The 22,442-nt window shown below is 40.6% G+C and overlaps 1 long non-coding RNA gene and 1 pseudogene across 1 annotated transcript; one reads left to right on the top strand and one right to left on the bottom strand.

Annotated features, from left to right (window-relative positions):
• The window catches only part of LOC125893873 (uncharacterized), a 102,765-nt pseudogene that overhangs the window by 65,660 nt on the left and 14,663 nt on the right, over positions 1 to 22,442 (top strand).
• LOC125893877 (uncharacterized) lies at positions 16,141 to 17,899 on the bottom strand. Its single transcript, XR_007449936.1, has 2 exons — positions 17,800 to 17,899; positions 16,141 to 16,203 (listed from the first exon to the last, which is right to left on the bottom strand). It is a non-coding gene; the product is annotated as an uncharacterized LOC125893877 (long non-coding RNA).

The following is a 22,442-nucleotide window of genomic DNA, read 5'->3' on the forward strand; positions in this document are numbered from 1 at the left end:
TTTAAGTTAAAGAGGCAACAGATAGGATTTGTTTTTTGTTTTTTTTTTAGCTTGGTGCCACCTAGTGTCAGCGGTATTGCTCCCCATGAAAAGAATTTGAATGTTTTACTAGTAAGCAATTTTAACAAAACAAAAAAGTTTAGTGTTCTAAAGTGGAATTATACCAATATGCACCAATATGTAAACAGTTCTTTACCGTACCAAACAGTTCGGTACCGTTTATTCTAGAATAAACGGTATTGTATGGAAACAATGCGGCCGGTTGGAGCTCAAATTGAATAGGGAACAAAGTTAAGTGTTCACTTAGCTGGGCGTAACTTAGCTGGGCGATGTCCATCGATAGCTGCCACCATGAGAAGAGAACAGAAGGGAGGGGGATATCACTGTCCAAGGGCTGCCATAGAATGGCAACGAGGATGTCAGCCGACCAACACTCGCTAACCGGTCCCTGGTTGCGGCAATTTGCGATGCTGGCCAGCTAGGAGTTAACTAGCAGCCAGGACAGTACAGTCCTCTCTCGTCTAGCTAACATTTAGCCTTGATACTTACTGATCCATTAGAAAGAAAGCTAGCTGGACATGGGTTTTGAAGCCTCTTTGGTCATGGAGCTCCCTCCATCTCTTGACCGCCTGACTGAGGTTTACTCGTTTTTCCTCTTCTTTTATCACTCTCCTTTTTGCTCTTCTTTGCCTCCTCAGACAGAGGAGCTTGTTTGCTTTTGCTAGGCCGTTTTTCACTTGTTTCCAAACTGTCCGTCTGCCATTGCGCTGGTGACTCTACTATGTCATGCCCAACTCTTCATAAGGACCAGCTCCAGTCCCTGATTGGCAATACAAGACGTGTTTCCTGTCGTAAAGCAGATTTTCTTCGCAAAATTTCGCCCTCGATGGCAGAAGCTTATTGCAAAGATTGCAAAGCCACTAAGTAACCTATGTAAACGCTGATAGTCGGATTTTTACTGTGCAACCCATATTATTTTCATAATGATATATTTAGGAAAAGATGCTGTCTGTTGCCTCTTTAAGTCTGGTTAACTCTGATAAACCCATTATCCAATATTATTATCATTATACAAAACAATTTCTTTTAAATCTAACCTATGTTAAGCCTGATTTCAGTTTAAAGGGTATTTAACCACATTTGAATTTAAGAGTTGTCTTACCATTCATAAATAAGTAGCTTATTTTGAGTGTTTTTGATCTAAATTGTGATTAATTACAAACTGTGCTATGTGATTTTGACTGTTTTTACCACAGGAAATTTTAAATAGACTAACCGCTCTAGTTACTGAAAACTCACTAGTTACTACTGACTGTTTTATTTTATTTTATTTTTCATCTCAAAAGAAAAATTTAAATTCACCAATCTGATTTTCTATAACTACTAATAGCACTATTGATTTGTAGAGCTAACAAACATACACACATCTATATATTATATATATATATGATATATATATATATATATATAGAGAGAGAGAGAGAGAGAGAGAGAGAGAGAGAGAGAGAGAGACCTATCTATAGAATTTTGATAAAAATTCAAATTAAAATAATATAAAATGTAAGAAAATAAAATATTTACACACCTTACACATTTTGAAAAAAAATTAAATATTTTTTTTTGTCTTTCTTGTACTACACTTATTGATAGACTCTCTCAATTTGATGATTTTTGTGTTCTCACTGATCTGAAGCTCAAGCCAACATGGCTACAGGTCACTCTTCTGAACCCTCAAGCCAGGGAGACCCCCTTGATGATCTCGAGCCAGCGTTGGTGGACATGACTAAAGAATTGATACCTAACTTTGTCATTGACATCCAGAAAACTGAACCTTCCGAACTTGAATCTATACTGTCACAATTAACAACCACAGCTTTAGTCACCCCACTAAAAGGCCAGGCACTGACCGAGATGTTAGGAAAAATGGCAGTTGTGATGTCAGCTGAGCGGAGAGCCCTCAAACAAACACTCGAGAGCACTCAACAGGTTCTGGCCAAAGCAGAAAGAGATATTAGCAAGCTGAAAGCTCGACCTAATACTTCACAGAAGGCCCTGATGGTGCAACTTCAAAAGATGAAAAGAATTCTGAATTGCAAGGTAAGAACGTAGAGTTGATCAACCACCTCCATGACCGTGACGTGGAACTATTTGCAACCACGGAAAGGCTCACAATGGTAACCCAAGAACGTGATGAGGCCAAAAACCTTCTTAAGAAAGCCGCCAATGAAATAAGAGACTTGAAAGCTCAAGTCAAAATCCAGGCTAAGTATAAAGATATGAATCAAGAGCAGATCAGCGATCTGCGCCAACAACTGGCAGACGCTAAAGACAGAGTTGCTGAGTTGAAACGCCAACAGTTTATCAAAGAAGAAGAACTTGCAGATGCAAAGAGAGAGTTACAGTACTCCTTTGAACAGAGCCAAAGCCGCAGAGTCTTTCTTGATGAACCTCCCCTTGAAGCAAAGAGAAATACCAAGTCTCTGAAATCATCTCAAGGAGACTTCCCCTTGCAATCTTCTCCATTGTTCTGTTGCTTGAACGTGCCTCCCATTCTCGGGACACCCGGCCCCCAACTGAGCAAACCAGGGGGGACTTCACTCGACATCCCGATCCAGTGACTGGCGCTCACCTTGCGCCGGGTCCGTCGAGCAGAGATCTGCCCGTGCGACCCACCCCACTGTTTCCACCTGAGCAGGTCTCCCATTCTTGGGACACCTGGCCACCACTGAAACAGGTAAGTTACATTTACGTTCAACAGTCCCACCTGACTGTGGGTACTCACTTTGCGCAGGGTCCCTCAGATAGAGACCTAGATAAAATCACACGCAACATAACTCGCTATGAACCCAATCTTGGTGGTTCACATCACACCAATCTCTAACTCAGAGATAATGACTTCGATCTATGGAAGTTTCCGAACGGCACAGTTGACGACAAGATTTACCTTATCAAGGAGACCTCTAGTCGAGACGTCAGTGCTTTCATTGACCGCCTGCCTGAATATATCAGGACTGACTATACCCTTCTTTGCCAAGGACTGCTTGAAGAATTCTCTGACTACCTCTCACAAACTTGTTTGACCTCTGCCATGACAGTCAAACAGGGAAGAAATGAATCTCCTCAGCAATACTATCATCGCCTGCATCTCACCTACTTTGGTTGGAAATGAACCTGGGATGGAGGAGGACCTGCATTTCAAGGCTATCTTTATCCAGAACATCCCACTACTAGCGTCCATCTTGGTGTTGCAGCATGTCCTCGTACTCTAACAAGTCAACACCTACGAGAACTCGCTTTAAAGGGTTTTGCTAAACAAAAACAAAACATGACTAAACACAGAGAACCCAATCTTGAGTCTCGAAGCTGCAACTTTGGAGTTGGAAGGGGTTTCTAATGGCAAACCATATGACCACCGCACAACCCCTCCCAAAACTCATCAGCCTGGTCGGACAGAAAAACCACCTCCACCTAAACCAGCCCATCACAGTAATGGCTACTCCAGACCACCATGGTCGGGTCAGAACCAGAAACCAAAGTTTAAGGGGAATCCCCGTTTCCCCAACTACGGCTCAGATAAGTTTTTACCAAACTAACGGGAGAACTGTCCTACCCGGGACCGCAAAGAAAGTGAACGACATAAAGTACAAGACACTTACTTCCAGGGCAAACAACCGCTGAAGCAGGATCCGTCTGAAGAAAAAACAAAGAAGGACAATGACTCCAGAGATAAATCTACAAAAGTTGATATTAGTGAGGAAGAACTTGACGCTATCAGACGCGTCATGCAGAACATGCATAGAGAAAAAAAGGATAAAGCTGACCTCTTTTCCGTCACCTCCGCATGCTCTGAACCCTCCCCTCAGGTCGTTTTGACCGACTCACCTGAGGCAGAGGCTGAAGAAATCTATCTGGACCCCTATGAACCCGAGCCTGCACTGCTTTCAAACTGGGTCACGACAGTCGAGTTCAATTCTCCTGAACAAAACTTGTCTCAGTTAACACCTCCCAGTGCTGTCCTGTAGGTTCAGCTAGACGATTCTAAAGATGATTCTTCCAAGGAGAACCCCCTAACCATACAGGGTGAACCACCCTTCCAACAGTTCTTCTGCCACCTCACCGAGAAAGGGGTCGCTCGTAAATTCTATCTGTCCATAACACTTGAAGATGAACTTGTGCATGAAGCACTCCTTGATACCACCGCAGATATCACCATGATGTCGGCAACCCAGTAAATACACTGCAAGCAATAGCACATCGCTCCAACAAGGAAGTGAAACTGCAGACCTGCTCTCTCGAGGTCCAACCGTAAGTCATGGCACTGGTGCAGCAGCAGCACTGGTGCAGTCCGATAGTCAGCAGCTGATGTATTTAGCAAGAATTTGCAAGTATATGTTTACAATACCGTTTACAGTCAAACATTTTGATGCGCTGTAGGCTCAATTTTTGATAAATCAAAAATCTGAATTGTTTGTGTAGGACAGTCTGAAGATGCTCTGTAGCAAGTTTGGTGTCAATTGAGCAAAAATTGTGGGAGGAGATAGGTTTGATAAGTTTTACAGTTTTTGAAAAAAACAGAGTGATGGCCTTAATAATTTGCAATAGGTTTAAATGTACAAAAGTTTCTTCAGTATTGGGGCTACATTTTGGTGAAAGTTGCACATCTGTAGCACATACGGTTGATTTGTTGTGAATTTTCAAAATTTTGAATTTTAGAGGCTTGCTGTAGCGCCACCATCAGGACTATTGGCCTGTTTTTGCAGCTAAGGTAATCTGGCATGGGACTGGACCTTTGTGCAAAGTTTGGTGATGGGAAGTAGGATTTCCTCGGCTGCCCGGCCCCTAATAACAAAACATTGTTTTGGCAAAATAGATTTTGCATTTATTGCCATAATGTGAACAATTAAGAGAAAAATGTGCTCCATAAAAGTTGCTTGGAGACGATACACAGATGGCAACACAAAGAGCAAACAACTCTTTGGAATACAAAATAAGTAACACTGTTTGGAATACAATAAGTAACACCGTTTGGAATACAAAATAAGTAACACTGTTAATTGCCAACTACTTTAGGCCTCTAAACTGCAACAAATATGCTAAATGTAGCTAAATGTAAATTTAAATTGCAGATGTGCTACTACAGATAGTGCCACTGTACTGGATGAAAACATTTTCCTGGCAAAAAACATTAGTGGCCAGGGGAGACAGCGTGGGAGAACATTGCTGCTCGGGTCTTGAATGGTAGCCTATTAATTTATTTCATTTAGGTGCAATCCCGCGGGGGAGAAGCGCACTTGGCAGCAGTTTAGGATGAAATGTAAACACATTGTTCAAACAGGTAAGATCTTGGCATAATCTCATGGGGGTACCTCATTTTGATCATGTTTTACATTGTAAAGTAAATATTAAGTGGCTGTTTGACTGTGCAGTTGTTTTATCCCCAACATAATGCTGTTTTCACACACATAAATGTCTTCTCATCTATATCATGTTCTGTTAAATAATTAAGCCTATTTAAACTTACACATACTTCTACTCAGCCAACAGAAAGAAGGCAGATGCCTGTAAAACGAGCACACTTTTCTGACCGCCCTGCATACAGTTGCCTTACTCAATAAGTGCTCAGCATCTCCGACATTGTACAAAAAACTTCCATTTGCAAAGAAACGCAGCGCAACACACAATATCTGCTGGGATGTGAGAGCATGACTATGACTGGTAATGTTGCAAATGTAAGGACGGATTAGGTTGTGTATGTAGATGATGGACTGTGACGTGAAACGGTACCGCTCAAAAATATAATTGTGTGGAAATGCTAAAACATCTATGCGTGGTCTGATAACCATCTCCCGACGAATATTTAATTCTCTGTGCAGTAATGCTGCTCCTTCATCCACGGGATCGTTATCAAAAGGACATGCCATGTTAGTGCCTGTGCCTGATGAACTTCTAATATACTGACTCTGATTTTTTTTAATGATTTTTTAAAATGACAGACAGCAGAAGTAGGCTACGCCAAAACTCGCCTGCTGACTGACTGAATGAGGAAATCAAATGGAGTGTGTGGCTCTGAAAGAGGGCGGAGACAGAGAGAAACTCGAGGTTCACTGAGAAAAACCTGGTCCCGACCAGGTTAGGTTCATAGAGTCTGTCACTACGGTAACTGACCGAGAGCTTAAGTTACCTCTCTCTCTGAAACAGGCTAGAGGTACCCCTCTTTCTCTGGTTTGAGTTACCTCCCTTTTTGAAACGGAAAACTCAGAGTTTCCCTCATTTCAGGGTTAACAGACTCTGAGTTTTCACTAAACCTGCTTTGTGAAATGGACCCCAGGCAGTGCAATGAGTGCATGTGAACATACATTGTAAACAAAAATTGTAGCAGAGCTACTACTACAGACAGTGCTGTACTGAATGAAGTTTTTACTGGCAAAAACATATTGCTGGCCTGGCCAGGTAGTGCAGAAAAATATCAGAATACGTTTATGTTGTAAGTGTTTGTGCATACATACAGTATTCTGTGTGTGTGTGTGTGTGTGTGTGTGTGTGTGTGTGTGTGTGTGTGTATGTGTGTGTAAACCACTCCACCTTAAACAACACAGCTACGACGCTATGGCTAACGGCTAACAACAAATACGACAGCAGCGAATACCCAATATAATGCCATTGGTTGGCTGTCAAGCTAAACAACTGTTGCAGGTATTGGTTGGGCAGTGCCTGGTGGGCATGTTTATTTTAATCATCACTGACTGACAGTTCAATGTCATCTGTCACTCATTGCACAGACAAACGCCCACAGTGGAGTACGTAGTTACTGTTCAAGTCACAGGACAGTGCATATGAGAAAAAAAAAAAAAGTAAAAACTGGTTAGTGATATTTGAGTGCACAACTTTTTTGTCATCTGCACAAAGAGGTGGGGAGCAGTGTGCAATTGCGCAGTAAAGCAGCTCAGAGGGAACAGTGCTCGTCTTGCGGTCTTCTTCAATTTTTTTTATTCTCTTGCTTTTATGTTTGCATAGGCTCTTTTGTGTTTACTTTATTTAGCTCATGCGTAACTCTTTTGTGCTAACGATCAAAGTTATTTTGAACTTTTAAATTTTGTTGATCCAGTTTTCTTTTATCTCCAGTGTTTTCAACATTTTTTGCGCGTTAATAACTTTGACAACAATATCGAACAGCCAACGATATTGTATTCACCATTATTATAAGCGAGTAATCAGAACGAAGTAGACCAGCACCTGCCGACCAACCTCTTCGCCCCAGATTCATCGGAACCAGCAGCTGCCAGCCACATGCCACAGTGGTCCTCGTGCCAAGCCCAAAGGCTTCCTGCAGCCTAAAGCAACCAACCTGGGGTACCCACAGGACATTGCAGACTCAACCGCTCCCACTCTGATGTGAGACAGCCTGTTCCATTCTGTTCGAAAGACCGGGAGCTGCGAAGCGACAGTCCGGGGCCCCAAGAGGAGCTTCACCTTTGATCCCCGCTGCTAAAAAGTAGGACAAGAACTTCCATAATTTGAGTGAGCCGCTATGTGGTGAAGAGTGAGGTCGAGCAGGTAAACTAAAACTAACTAAAACTAAACTAAATAACTCACATGAGTGTTACTTCTCATTTCATTCCATTCCATTTATATACTGTTAATTTTGTGTTGTGTCATATAATTATCATTTGCTATTCATTTATTCAGTTGTTACATATTTAGCTTAAATAAATCTTCATTTCTCGCCAAGTCGTTGTCTGTGTATATATCTTTGGCATGTATTTACCCCTCTGCTATGAAGCCCCTGAATATGACTGTGTTACCACTTACCTTTGGAAGTCACATAATTACTGAAATAAAGTCCACCTGTGTGCAATTTAGGTGTCACATGTTTTTAGTATACATACACCTGTTCTGAAAGGCCCAAGAGTCTGCAACACGCCTCAGCAAGGTTTACTACTAAGCAAGTTGCTCCATGAAAACCAAGGAGCTCTGCAAAAAGGTCATGTTTAAAGTTATGGAGATGTACAAATCAGGGTTTGATGATTAAAAAAAACAATAAAAAAACAAAAAACAAACCTGAAACTTTGAACATCTCATTACACACCACCAAATCCATCATTAGAAATAGGAAAAAAATGTGGCACCACAACATACCTGCAAGAATGAGCCCCCACCAAAAGTCAAGGACCAGGCAAGAAGGACATTAATCAGAGAGACAACAAAGAGACCAAAGACAACCCTGGAGGACTTGGAAAGACTCACAGTGGAGACTGAAGTACCCATCCATTGGACCACTAAGTCATACACTCCGAAGAGCTGAGCTTTTTGGGTGAGTGGCCAGACAAAAAGCCATTGCTTAAAAAAAGAAATAAGAGCACATTACAGGAAGTGTTGAGTTTGAAATGACAATGTAATGCAAATTTAATGGGGCAAATGACAGCACATTAGAAAAATATAGAGGGAATAGAAGAAATAAAGGCCCGTGTCTTGTGTAGTTTATATACAATGATGATACAATATTATTATATTATGACGCTGAATCACGAAATCATACGCAACTTTGAAATTTGACACAATATTAATGTATTGCTTATTTTCATATCTCCAGACCATTTACAAGAGGGGGTGGCCTTGCTGTTTTTTATAAGTTAGGCCTCAGCAAGTGCCACTCTGTTGCTCTTGGTAATTTGAACTCATCTGAAGTTTTACATTTTTTGGGGCATTTTTACTTCTGCTGTGGTGTGTCTGTGTCACTCTGCAGTTACACCTCCAAAACACAAGTCGGCGGCAGAGGTTTCTGTGAAGTGCTGTTAAGTTTGATTCAAAACACACCCAAAACACACATTAAACATGACTTAATAGAGACAATTTGAAAAACAAGAACACCAATTGGCTTCACTACAACTCTCAGCATTCACAGACAAACACTTTATTATTATTATTACTGTACTTTAATCCGGACACATTTTCCCCACAAATACAACATGCTAACGTTATTAGCACAAGCCTATGGCATTTTACATTGTATAAATTAGCCCAGCAACGGGGTCATCCCTATATTCCCCGGGTTCTATGTTCCCCGGTTTCTATGTTCCCCGCTTTCCCCCAAAGGAAATATGTTCCCCGCTTTGTATGGGACTGGGGAACATAGAACCCTTTTTAAGAAAAAGGGTTCTATGTTCCCTGCTGTTGCCGGGGATCTGTACACGCTGTTGCCAGGGAACATAGGACCCTTTTTCTCAAAAGGGTCCTATGTTCCCCGCTTTTCCTTAACGGGTCCTAATAACATTTAGGGCTTATTTTTTCCACCATAATTTCCATAAATGCTGAATTGTGCGACATACTGTAGGTCTATGCGTTCGCTGATTTAACACTCACCTTGCAAACCAGCCTTTCAGCACCACGGACAGCGACGGAAGCTCCATATCAGCACTTATCATCAACCTGCCCTGACCTGGGCTCAAACGACCACAGCCTGATGATGTCTCCAAACTATCAAAAATTCAAATATAGCCGACACTAACAAAGCTACACAAAGGTATCTTGCACAGTATGTCCATAAGCATAATCAAGAAAAACTGAGGCTGAGGGGGCTGAGTGACAGTCTACAACCACTGATGAGCATACACAGCATCATATCCACACGGTAGGACTCATCGCGCCTTATCCATAACACTGCGCAACAGAAAATATCTATAAAAACGTGTGTTTACTTCCGACCCTGAGATCTCCAACCCCGGGAATATTTGGCAGGTGGCCGCGGCCCCCTTATGACTCTTTTCAACAACAACAAGTGGCGTCGGAGTGTGTGACTGAAAACCACCACGGTCTGCTTTCCGTTCAAGGCATCTCCTCCTTCGGATGGCGAGACTTAGTGTTTATTAAGTAAGTTGACTGCGCCGTCAAAATTCGGGAGATTAAGTTGATATGCAGTACTCTATCTATAATACTACTATCTACTATCATAATCACACAAATAAACATGTTTTAGAACATGTGAAGTCGCATTTGTTGAAACGTAGACTACGTGTCCTGTCCTGTCAGGAGATCAGGTCAGTCCTGATCTCCTGTCACATCCCACTCTCAATAAAATAATCTTGTCCTGTCTCATATCCATCCTGTGTTGTGTTGCAATTCATATTAACTGCATACCGTATTCATATAAAATTGACCTATTGTTATTATTCCTGGTCCCACTCGTTCCCGTTTGTTTTTTTTCCTGTCTCGTCACAGTGCCATGATCAAATCATTCCCAGCCCACGGAAATCCTGTGACCCACAGAATTCCCGAAAAAAGAAAGAAAAAAAAGTCAGCCATTAGTTACAGGCTAATTTATTGACTAGATTATAAAGTTATTTAATACCTTCCACCCACAGCTGCTTAGGATATTTTAACAATGCAATGTTATGTAGTCCCTGTCTGAGCTCTGCTGCGTAATTACGCACAACCAAATGTGGGTAGCCCATTCCTCTATCAGCATGTCTTAAAGAAGGGAGTCACCTGTTGACTAATTTCGTTACATGGAAAGCCTTGTCGGAATGGTGGGACATTGGCATGTCGGAATGGTGTAAACAGACAATGCGTTACCAGCAAGACTCGGGCTTTGCCTTCTTCCCATCGGTGACGCCCACACTGTGTGCACGGAGCTCAGAATGCACACATTCTTGCTGGGCTTACACTGGTAAATGGTAAGAGTCACGCCACAGGATTTCAGCACTTTTGTGCTGAACAGCTCTGCTGACTCTTTAGCGGAGGGTGGCTGCACCCGGTGGCAGCTCCCAGTGGCAGCTCCCGCGTCGTTTTCCCCAGTGTGCCGACCAGGCTGGTCTTTTTTGCCTGAAAGGTGGTGGCGAGCTTTACAGAAGTGAAGAAGTTATCTGTGGGTCATGTTTCTCCCCTTCTCCAGGATGGATAAATAAATAAATATTATAAATAAAATTTTAAAAATAACAGACCCCAAAAGCTTTGTAGGCTATGGGATCGGGGAACATAGGACCCTTTTTTTTTTTTTAAAAAAGGGTCTATGTTCCCCAATCCCATACAAAGCGGGGAACATAGGACCCGGGGAACATAGGTACGCTCCCGCAATGTGCAAGCGGGGAACATCGAAGCTTTTTTGCAGGGTTAAGTGGGGAACATAGAATCCGGGAAACATAGAACCCCGATTTTAATATCAGTGTATGCTATCCCTCCCATTCCCTCACCTCCAGCTTTTTAGATCTTTTTAGAGTCTTTTAACCTTGTGCAATCTGTCAGAGGAGCCACACATTCATCATACTTTAGACCTGATACTCTCATCTGGGTTCTCACTCAACTGTCTTAATTTGGTGGACTTGCCTGTTACTGATCATTAAGCTGCTGTTTTTAAAGTCCTGCTAAAGCTTTCCATTTCCACTCCCTGCTCTACAACTTGCTCTGGCATTTTTAACTCTGGTTCTGCAGCAAAATTCTGCAGTGATTTTAATTCTTGTCATTTTAACTCTGCTATACCTCCTCCCAACACCAATGCACTGCTAAAGTTATTCACTGATCAGTGCCTTGTCATCCTTGACCAAATTGCCCCATTTAAATCCAGGAAACTAAAATCAAATAATATCCCCTGGCTGAGTGACCACTTTCGAGCCCTTAAAAGACTCTGTGTAGCAAGTCTGATCGACAATGGAAGGCCAATACATCAGAAGAACACATACAACCCTTAAAGATCACATTTTCATTTATCAAAAAGCGGTTAAAGATGCCAGATCAGCCTATTTCTCTGATCTAATCTCAAGTAACAACCATAATCCTAAAATCCTCTTTTAGGTTATTAATTCTGTTGTTACCGGTGCTTCTTTTCCTGAGCCTGAAGTGAGCTGCCTGGGAAATTTCTTTCCCATTTTGTAAATAAAGTGGAGAACATCAAGTCTCAAATCCAGTCTGACCCTTGCTCTATTTCTGTTCCTCATGTCAGTTCAGCCTCTTTCACTCAGTTTCAACCTGTTACAACCTCTGAGCTAGTGTATGCAGTCTCCCACATGAACTCCTCCTCCGGTACCCTTGATGCCATCCCAACTAAGCTCCTCAAAGAGGTATTTTCTACTGTCTGCCCTGTTATTTTACAAATTTTCAACAATTCCTTGGTTTCTGGCTCATTCCCTGACAGCTTTAAGCATGCCATTATTCACCCACTATTTGTTGCCCTGGGTAATGTTTCTTCTTCCTCAGCCCAGTTGAGGTGTGGGGTCCCTCAAGGCTCTGGCCTTGGCCCTCTTCTGTTTTCCATATACATGCTTGGCCAGGTTATCCAGACGCATGATATGCTTTACCATTTCTATGCAGATGGTATTTAGTTGTACATGCCGTTAAAAAACACAGTTTCTAGCAGCCTATCTAATCTCTCATTTTGCCTCTCTGGCATTAAATCCTGGATGTCCCAAAAGCCACTGAGAAATCGGAAGTCATTTTGTTCGGTCCCCCAAATTCCATCAGCTCCGCTGGTGCTAATCTGGGAGAGCTGTCAAAGAATATTAAGCAGGCTGCTAGGAATCTAGGTGTGATTTTTGATTCTAAACTCTATTGTTCAGTCTTGTTTCTTTCAGCTCAAGATGATTGCGAAAATTAGGTCATTTTTATCCCTCACGGACCAAAAAAAAGTTGTTTATGCTTTTATTTATTCACAACTTGATTACTGCAATGCACTTTACTCAGGTATTAGTCAGAGCTCCCTCCATCGTCTCCAGTTGGTCCAAAATGCTGCTGCCCAACTCGTTACTGGGACAAAGGGGCATGAGCACATCACCCCTGTGCACCCCTCCCTACACTGGCTCCCTGTTAGTTCTCCGATTGGTTTTAAAATTGTATTACTCACTTTTAAGGCCTTAAATGGACTCTGAAATATATTACAGACTTATTGACACAGTACGTGTCCTCTTGACCACTCCCAGGTCACAGTTTGTGACAAAGGGAGATCGTGCTTGTGCTGTTATAGCCCCCACACTAGAATGCTCTGCCTATTAAACTAAGGCACACAGGTCCCTTGCTTCTTTTAAATTTCGTCTTAAAACCTTTTTCTTTGTAAATGCTTTTGGGAATGTTTGGCTGCTTTTATTTTATACTGTTTTAATTTGTTTTGTTTGTATTTATTCATTTTAACTGTTTTATGCGTCTTGTGTATCTGTCTTTTCAGTCACTTGCCATGTACCTTATTTGGTTTTGTCTCTTCTTGTTAAGTACTTTGTAACATTATTAAGAAAAGTGCTATATAAACAAAGGTTATCATTATATTATTATTATTATTACGTGTAGCTGAACACTGCCTCTACCACTTTCCACAAACTTTATTTGAGCAAGCACAGGGTGTGCCCTCTGAGACATCAAGTGAGTCAGACAGTCACAATGACCTCTGAATGGGATACAAAACCAACATGTGTTATTTGATCAGGATGTTAATTAATCCAACAGTTGTCAATCATGCTTTGCAAGAAAGTATAAAAATGATTTCTCTCGATGCACACATGGAGATCACAGCTGCTTTCACGGCGCGAGAGAGTTTCCAGGTAGGTCTCTGGTAGAATTATTGATTAAATATATTTTGCACATGTAATTTTGTGAATTGAAAAATTGATCTAAATCAGAAATATTTTTATGCTACAGCTTGGTTATGACAAGGTTATAATCAAAAGTGTGTGAAAATAATTACGTGCAAGTTCTGAGGGTCTGAATATGCAACAGAGCTAGGGCAAGGAGTTTTGTGAAATGATACTTAATATTCAAGCTTCCAGAAGACTAAAAGTTTAGAAGTTCAATATCAATTGTTAAAATAACAATTATATAAATATAATGTGACTAAATTATACTAGTAAACAAGTTATGTTAACATTAATGTTCATGTTACTAATGTTTTTTTTTTTGTTTGTTTTTTTCTAATTCACAATGTTATTACTTTTTCTTTGTTCTCATGGTCATGTCCCTTTTTCCCTGTTGGTTTATTCATATTTGGGACCTTTATGTCTAAATCCTGACAGAGATCCTGCTGGGGTGAGTTTGATCTAAAGATGTGTCAGTTAAATGTTTTGTTCAGAACTGTTCTGAGTGGGAGTGATATTACTATAAAGGGCAAACAAAGAGATAAGGAGGGGGATTGCTCTCTATAGATTTGACTATTTTTAAAACATGTATTGCAAAAGCCTAACAAACAAACAAACAACAAAACCAACATTAACTATCAGCAGGAGACAAAAAGTGAACAACACCCTGCATCATTTTGTTTACATTCCTATGTAGAGTAGCCTATACCTATGCTTAATTTAACTCTATGCATTGTGGAACCAATTAGCAACTATTGAAATCTGCATATATAGACAAACATTAACTTATTAATCATAGAGAATTAAGACAGAGAGTGGTAGGGATGACCATTTGGCACTGACTTAGTAGTGTCACCAAATGCATTACACAAATATGCACAGATGATGTGCTCTGATCAAATTTTTTGCAGTAATGTTCCTGCTCTACCACCACTTCCAGTTCCCTTTTGGACAAAGTTTGCTACAAACGTAACACTGTTTATTTTTCAGAGTCATAAGTCAGTCAATCTGAAACATCAGCATTTGAGCATTTGATCATTTTTCATCAGATTAGGTGTTCAATAGGAGACTGATGTTCCACAGGTGTGATTTTTTACCTCATACATCCTATCTGGTGTAGTCTGACACCGTGCCTAACTTGACAGAAGACAGTAAACTGAGAAGCTGAAGTTAGTGACTGTCTTAAAAGTGCATGGAAATTGATCAACAGGGCTTTTAAAAATATACATATATATATATATAATATATATATTTTTCAGTTTTATAAGAAATGAATATTTTCACCTGAATTTTCTCAAATTTCATGCACAATCTCCTTTAAAACTGCACCTGGGCTCAATGGGGATTTATGGCTTTTTTTCCCCACCAATTTTCAATTTTTCAGTTTATAGACAATTCAAACCAATTTTAAAATCAACCTGGGCCTCCTCTCATCCAGTTTTCAAATAAAATCATTTATGTTCTTCCACTAACCTCCTGGTCTATTAAATGTCAAATACAAATTATGTTGTATTATTTGATTAATTTGTGGGACTGGTTAAAATATCACCTAAATGTGTTGGCAGCTCAACATACAGATATTTGTATGAAGAGTATTCTTGGCAACGTAAAACATTTTCATTCAGAAAATGTAGCTGACAAAAAAAATTTAACATCTTGAAGTGTAAGCCATACACACTTCTAGTATAATCTAAACACAGCTATGTATATACAGAACCAGTTTGATTTGGGCATGTTTGTATAAAGATGGAAATTGTGCAGTGTAGGTGGAGTTCAGGCGTGGCCAAAAACTATTCCTTAAATTGATGTGTGTTTTACATTCGTATGTATGTGTAAAAGTATTTGCATAGGTATTTAAGGATCATCAAGCTTTAATAACAGTTTTAACTTGCTCCACAGGATGATGACTCCAGCTGTGGTCTTTGTCTTGTTGGTGGTTCTAGGACAGACAAGTGGCCATTCTGGTGAGATTATACTTTTAACTGGTTTCAACTCAGAATTAGTTAGTTAGTTGACAAGCTAACTAAGTTGAAAATGGACCTGAAATGTGCAACAGCATTTTTTGCCAACACTAGCTATTAAACAAAAGCCAGAGACTGTGTTGTATTAAGCTAGTGTGGTGTGAGCTGTAAATTTAACACCTCCAAGCAGAAAAAAGAAGATAAAGTTATGTCAGACCGTTACAGTCAGAGTCTCTCCTCCTTCAGGCTGCTGCGACTGTAGCTCTCTGTACCAGGAGTTCTCACTCCACAGCAAAATCTGGGGACCAGAGTGTCCCCAAGAGTACTGTACAACACCCTTACTAGCAGAAAAAAAAAGGTTGCTCAACTTGAAGCAATCTTATTCAACTGAGATGATGATTCAAATCACCAACTTTCAGGGAATAGTCATAATTGGTTCAATCAAAATCCCCAATTCCCCAATTAATTCCAATTTTAGATTTAATGTATGCGTGCCTTTCTAAATCGATCTTCAATATGACATTTCATAACTTTGTACAGACCAAAATATTGCTAGAGGTGGAAGAGTGACTCAGTCCTCCTTGGGGTGGCATGGTCTTCCTGAAAGGGCCATTGATGGAAGCCGTGCAAGCATCTATGGACAAGGATCCTGCACCCACACAAGTAGACAAAGAAAGCCATGGTGGAGACTGGACCTCCTGAAGACGTATAAGATTAACACTGTCACCATCACAAACAGAAAAGATTGTTGCCACAAAAGAATCAATGGTGCCGAGATCCGCATCGGAAACTCCCTCAATGACAATGGCAATGCTAATCCCAGGTAACAGCACTTTCTGTCATGTATTATGTTGAAACTTTGTACACTGGTTGTGTATGTTACAGAAATTAGTGCAATGGATATCTATATATTTTCCGAAGAGAAACCTGTATTTCTTTTCACCACAATAGCATTATCATTATCTAAAAACAACTACTAGTAAGATTTATGCAAAGTTTTCATTTTCTTTTACTCAAAATGCTGTTTCATTTTCTTTTTCTTCAGGTGTGCTGTTATCCATTCTATCCCAGCTGGGACCTCCAAAACGTTTGTGTGTAATGGAATGGAGGGCCAGTATGTGAACATTGTGATTCCTGGAAGACCAGAATATCTGACACTGTGTGAGGTGGAGGTCAATGGTCAGCCTTCAGGAAACACTCCAAATGGTGATGTGTACCATTTAAACTATCCGATAATAAGTTGACTGCTTTTACTTTTATGGGTTTGGTCACATCCAAATATCTAAAACTTTTGTGCCCTCCTGAAACCATATATAATTTTAAATGCTACTTTGTACAGATCAAAATATTGCTAGAGGTGGAAGAGTGACTCAGTCCTCCTTGGGGTGGCATGGTTTTCCTGAAAGGGCCATTGATGGAAGCCGTGCAAGCATCTATGGACAAGGATCCTGCACCCACACAAGTAGACAAAGAAAGCCATGGTGGAGACTGGACCTCCTGAAGACATATAAGATTAACACTGTCACCATCACCAACAGAAAAGATTGTTGCCACAAAAGAATTGATGGTGCCGAGATCCGCATCGGAAACTCCCTCAGTGACAATGGCAATGCTAATCCCAGGTAACAGCACTTTCTGTCATGTATTAGGTTGAAACTTTGTACACTGGTTGTGTATGTTACAGAAATTAGTGCAATGGATGTCTACATATTTTCCAAAGAGAAACCTGTATTTCTTTTCACCACAATAGCATTATCATTAACTAAAAACAACTACTAGTAAGATTTATGCAAAGTTTTCATTTTCTTTTACTCAAAATTCTGTTTCATTTTCTTTTTCTTCAGGTGTGCTGTTATCCATTCTATCCCAGCTGGGACCTCCAAAACGTTTGTGTGTAATGGAATGGAGGGCCAGTATGTGAACATTGTGATTCCTGGAAGACCAGAATATCTGACACTGTGTGAGGTGGAGGTCAATGGTCAGCCTTCAGGAAACACTCCAAATGGTGATGTGTACCATTTAAACTATCCGATAATAAGTTGACTGCTTTACTTTTATGGGTTTGGTCACATCCAAATATCTAAAACTTTGTGCCCTCCTGAAACCATATATAATTTTAAATGCTACTTTGTACAGATCAAAATATTGCTAGAGGTGGAAGAGTGACTCAGTCCTCCTTGGGGTGGCATGGTTTTCCTGAAAGGGCCATTGATGGAAGCCGTGCAAGCATCTATGGACAAGGATCCTGTACCCACACAAGTAGACAAAGAAAGCCATGGTGGAGACTGGACCTCCTGAAGACATATAAGATTAACACTGTCACCATCACCAACAGAAAAGATTGTTGCCACAAAAGAATTGATGGTGCCGAGATCCGCATCGGAAACTCCCTCAGTGACAATGGCAATGCTAATCCCAGGTAACAACACTTTCTGTCATGTATTAGGTTGAAACTTTGTACACTGGTTGTGTATGTTACAGAAATTAGTGCAATGGATGTCTACATATTTTCCAAAGAGAAACCTGTATTTCTTTTCACCACAATAGCATTATCATTAACTAAAAACAACTACTAGTAAGATTTATGCAAAGTTTTCATTTTCTTTTACTCAAAATTCTGTTTCATTTTCTTTTTCTTCAGGTGTGCTGTTATCCATTCTATCCCAGCTGGGACCTCCAAAACGTTTGTGTGTAATGGAATGGAGGGCCAGTATGTGAACATTGTGATTCCTGGAAGACCAGAGTATCTGACACTGTGTGAGGTGGAGGTCAATGGTCAGCCTTCAGGAAACACTCCAAATGGTGATGTGTACCATTTAAACTATCTGATAATAAGTTGACTGCCTGTTCTTTTATGGGTTTGGTCAGATCCAAATATCTAAAACTTTTGTGCCCTCCTGAAACCATATATAATTTTAAATGCTGCTTTGTACAGATCAAAATATTGCTAGAGGTGGAAGAGCGACTCAGTCCTCCGTGGGGTGGGATGGCCCCCCTGAAAATGCAATTGATGGAAATCGGGCAAGCATCTATGGACAAGGATCCTGTACCCACACACAAGGACAGATAAAACCATGGTGGAGACTGGACCTCCTGAAGAAGTATAAAATCGACACTGTCACCATCACCAACAGAAAAGATTGTTGCCACAGTAGGCTCAATGGTGCTGAGATCCGCATTGGAAACTCCCTCAGTGACAATGGCAATGCTAATCCCAGGTAACAGCACTTTCTGTCATATGCTAGGTTTGAATATTTTACACTGGTTGTGTAAGTTAGAGGAAATCAGTGTACTGGATATTTACACCAATCAGCCAAAACATTAAAACAGTGCAATATTTCATAGAAAACCTTGGGTCCTGGTGGCTCCACCCACCCAAACACTGTTGCAAACCAAGTAAACCTCCTTATGACAGTGGCAGTTGTTGATGGCATTGCCTCCTCAGCAGGATAATTCACCATGCCACACCACAAAAACTGCTCAGGAATGACCCGAGTAATGGGACAAAGAGCTCAAGGTGTTGACCTTGCGTCCAAATCTCCCAAATCCCAATCTGACTGCACACTTGAGGGACATGCTGGTACCCCAGAGATATCCCCCCATCCACGGTGGGTCCTCCTTGGACCGGACTTGGCTCTGACCTGCCAAGGCGTGAACACAGGACCTCTGGGGGTATGTCCAATAGTATCTGGCACCAACGCGTTAGCTTCAGATCTTTTGGGTCCTGTGGGTTGTGAGGTGGGGTAACAGCACGTCCCACAGATGTTTTTTTTTTTTTTTTTTTTAGTGAAAGATATTTTTTGGGGGCATTTTTTGCCTTTAATTGACAGGACAGTGAAGTGTGAAGGGGGGTGACAGAGAGACATGCAGCAAAGGGCCACAGGCTGGACTTGAACCCAGGCCGCTGCAGCAACAGCCTTGTACATGGGGCGCCTGCTCTACCACTAAGCCACTGACGCCCCACGTCCCACAGATGTTTAATCAGACTGGGATTTGGGGAATTTGGATGCCAGGTCAATGCCTTGAGGTCTCTGTCATGTTCCTCGGGCCACTCCTGAGCAGTTTTTGTGGCATGGTGCATTGTCCTGCTGGGGGGCCAATGCTGCTGGGGAGTACCGCTGCCATAAGGGTGGGGTATGTGCACTGGTGTTTAGATGGGTGGAGCATGTCTGGTGACAACCACATGAATGTCAGAACCCAAAGTTTGCCAACAGAACATCGCATTGTAACAAGATGATCAATGTTGTTCACATCACCTGTCAGTGGTTTTAATGTTTTGGCTGATCAGCGTACGTAATTTTCACACAAAAACCTATATTTTTCACAGTAAAAGCATCACCAGTATCTGAATAGTTATACTGGTGGGTTCTATGGATAGTTTTTGTCAGGAAACATAATTTCACTCATAATTCAGTTTTTCTTTCTTTTTTTTTTCTTCAGATGTGCCATCATCTCGTCTATCGCAGCTGGGACCTCCAAAACCTTTGCATGTGATCTCATAGAAGGCCAATATGTGAACATTGTGATTCCTGGAAGAAAAGAATACTTGACACTGTGTGAGGTTGAAGTCACTGGGATAGAATCAGATGATTCCTTTGAACATCCTTATGGCTGAGTCTGATCTAATTCGTCATAGTCATGTCCACTTATTTTTAAAGCTAATCTTTCCATGCTTCTTCTCCTTTAATAGAATATTTGTACTTAGGGTCAGTGACTATTAAAACAAAGTTTGATAGTCAATTTATCACATTGTTAAGACACTTTCTGCAAGAGATTTTGTTGCTTCACAGTACAAGGAATTTAACATAACTTGCACTCAATTTACAGCAGCATTGATGAACAGTTGTTTGAGGTCCTCTAATATGATATGAATAAACTCTTCTGTATAGAAGTTTCCTGGGTTTATTGTTTGTGTGTACTTTAATAAAAACTGATAACCATCTCATATTTTTATGATACATATGAAACTGCTATCAGTAGCTGGCTAATTTAGCACAAGGGCTGTAAGCAGAGGCAAACAATGAGCCTGACACTGTCCAGATGTTACCTACCTTTAGCCTATCAGCTAGTATTAAACTACCTGACCCCAGCCAATCAGGTTTGTGTCTTGGGCCTGTGTGTTTGTGTGTGTTTGTGTGTGTGTGTGTGTGTGTGTGTGTGTGTGTGAAACCTACTCTCTTTGTGCTGGCCAATTGCCTTAAAAAGGCACATACAACCTTCTCCTTATTGCCCTAAGGGGCAATAAGGAGAAGTATTCCTACAGGCCTATGTTACTCTGGAACTTTTAACAGAGGTACAATAATGTGTCACTAATGCTAGTATTCCAGTACACTTTATCTGTGAAACATTAAGATTGTATTAGCTTTGGCATAACACCATAAACACTGTCCAGCTGGCCACTACAGCCTTCAGGTCTGAGTGAGTTAGCAACTGGGTGCTAACATTGATCGACATTATCATTTCCAAAATTTCTTACAGTTTGACTTTTTGTTTTTCATATGGGTACCTTCGGAGCATTAGGGAATGGTGATATGGAGAAAATCAAATATCACAATATTTTTGGCCAAATTCCTCAATGTCAATATTGCAGCACTATTGTAGGGTTGATTATCGGTGCGTTCACAAAAGATTTACACCGTAAAATTTTTGATAAAGAGGTAAAAAGTTGGAAAAGGCAAATGACAGAACATCTTGAAAAAGTCTAGCAAGTTTAGAAAATTACATCACTTTACTGTAATGCAGCCTTTGAAACCAGGAAAACATAACACCTATGGTATTATGATGTCCAGAATCTAAGACAATATCTAGTCTCAAATCACTATCCATAAATATATTGCTCAGCTCAACAAAGAAGCTCTTTCGAATAAATCTACATACAAACAACGTCACAGCAACACACGCATATATATTGTGGCATGGATCATTGAGCAAAAGGAAAAAAACTGTTACTCAAATCCAAGCTACTGCTCTTGCTATTTAACTTTAATATTCACATGGTTTCTCTCAGTATAACATACTCCATTACATTGCTCCACCATGTGGGTCTACAATCAAGGCTAGCCACATTAGCCATGCAACATGCTAATGCTCAATTTATCAGATTTAACTGCAAAACGAACAGTAAAATAACATGGCAGCATTTACAGCTTCCAAGTTTGAAGTTAGGTCATGAACAGTCTGTATTGAATCATTCTTAAAGTTCAGTTTTGAAGGGAATCCTGCTCCGTACTGGTCCTAGTTAAGAAATAGTTTTCCAATTGTTGCGGACACATTTTAGTGAAAATTAAATTAAATCTTCACATCCTCAGATGATGGAAATATAGGGAAACCTGTCTGTTGGTTCTTGCATCTGACAACAGAACAAGTAGTGTGCTTTCCTCATACCATGTTGCCATATCCACAATATAGAAAATAACACATGGTAAATTAATTTACTTGGTAGGCCCACTCTATGGGCAGAGATAGTCACCTAACTGGAGTGGGTTCACTGTTTCTGTGAACTCCACAGGACATATATAAGTGCTGCAAGTCTGACTAGCTTGTTGGTACAAAAGCTATTTTCTTTTCTAATACTTGAGGGTCTCTAGACCCACCGGGGACCAATATTTATGTTGAGAAGTGCTCTTTTTATTCAGTGCTTTAGTGCTTACCAGCCGTGCTAATTTGCTGTTATTGAATGTTTGCACTGTGTTGTTTTGAAATCTTGTTACTCAGTAATTATCATTCAGATGCAACTGTGTTTAAAGAAAGCAGTCAAAGTGTATTAGTAAGTGTGACAGAAAAACACAAAATGCTGCCTGTCTAATTACTAGGGTTTGGTTTTATTTGGGTTTGTTCCAATACCAGGTGCCAAAACAAATGGTATAGGTGCCTTAATAGTGCCTGAACCAATACTTAAAAATATAAATAAGGCACAAAATGACAGTCAAGGACA

Source organism: Epinephelus fuscoguttatus, linkage group LG8 (genome assembly GCF_011397635.1).
Source record: "Epinephelus fuscoguttatus linkage group LG8, E.fuscoguttatus.final_Chr_v1".
In the NCBI taxonomy this organism is placed as follows: domain Eukaryota; kingdom Metazoa; phylum Chordata; class Actinopteri; order Perciformes; family Serranidae; genus Epinephelus; species Epinephelus fuscoguttatus.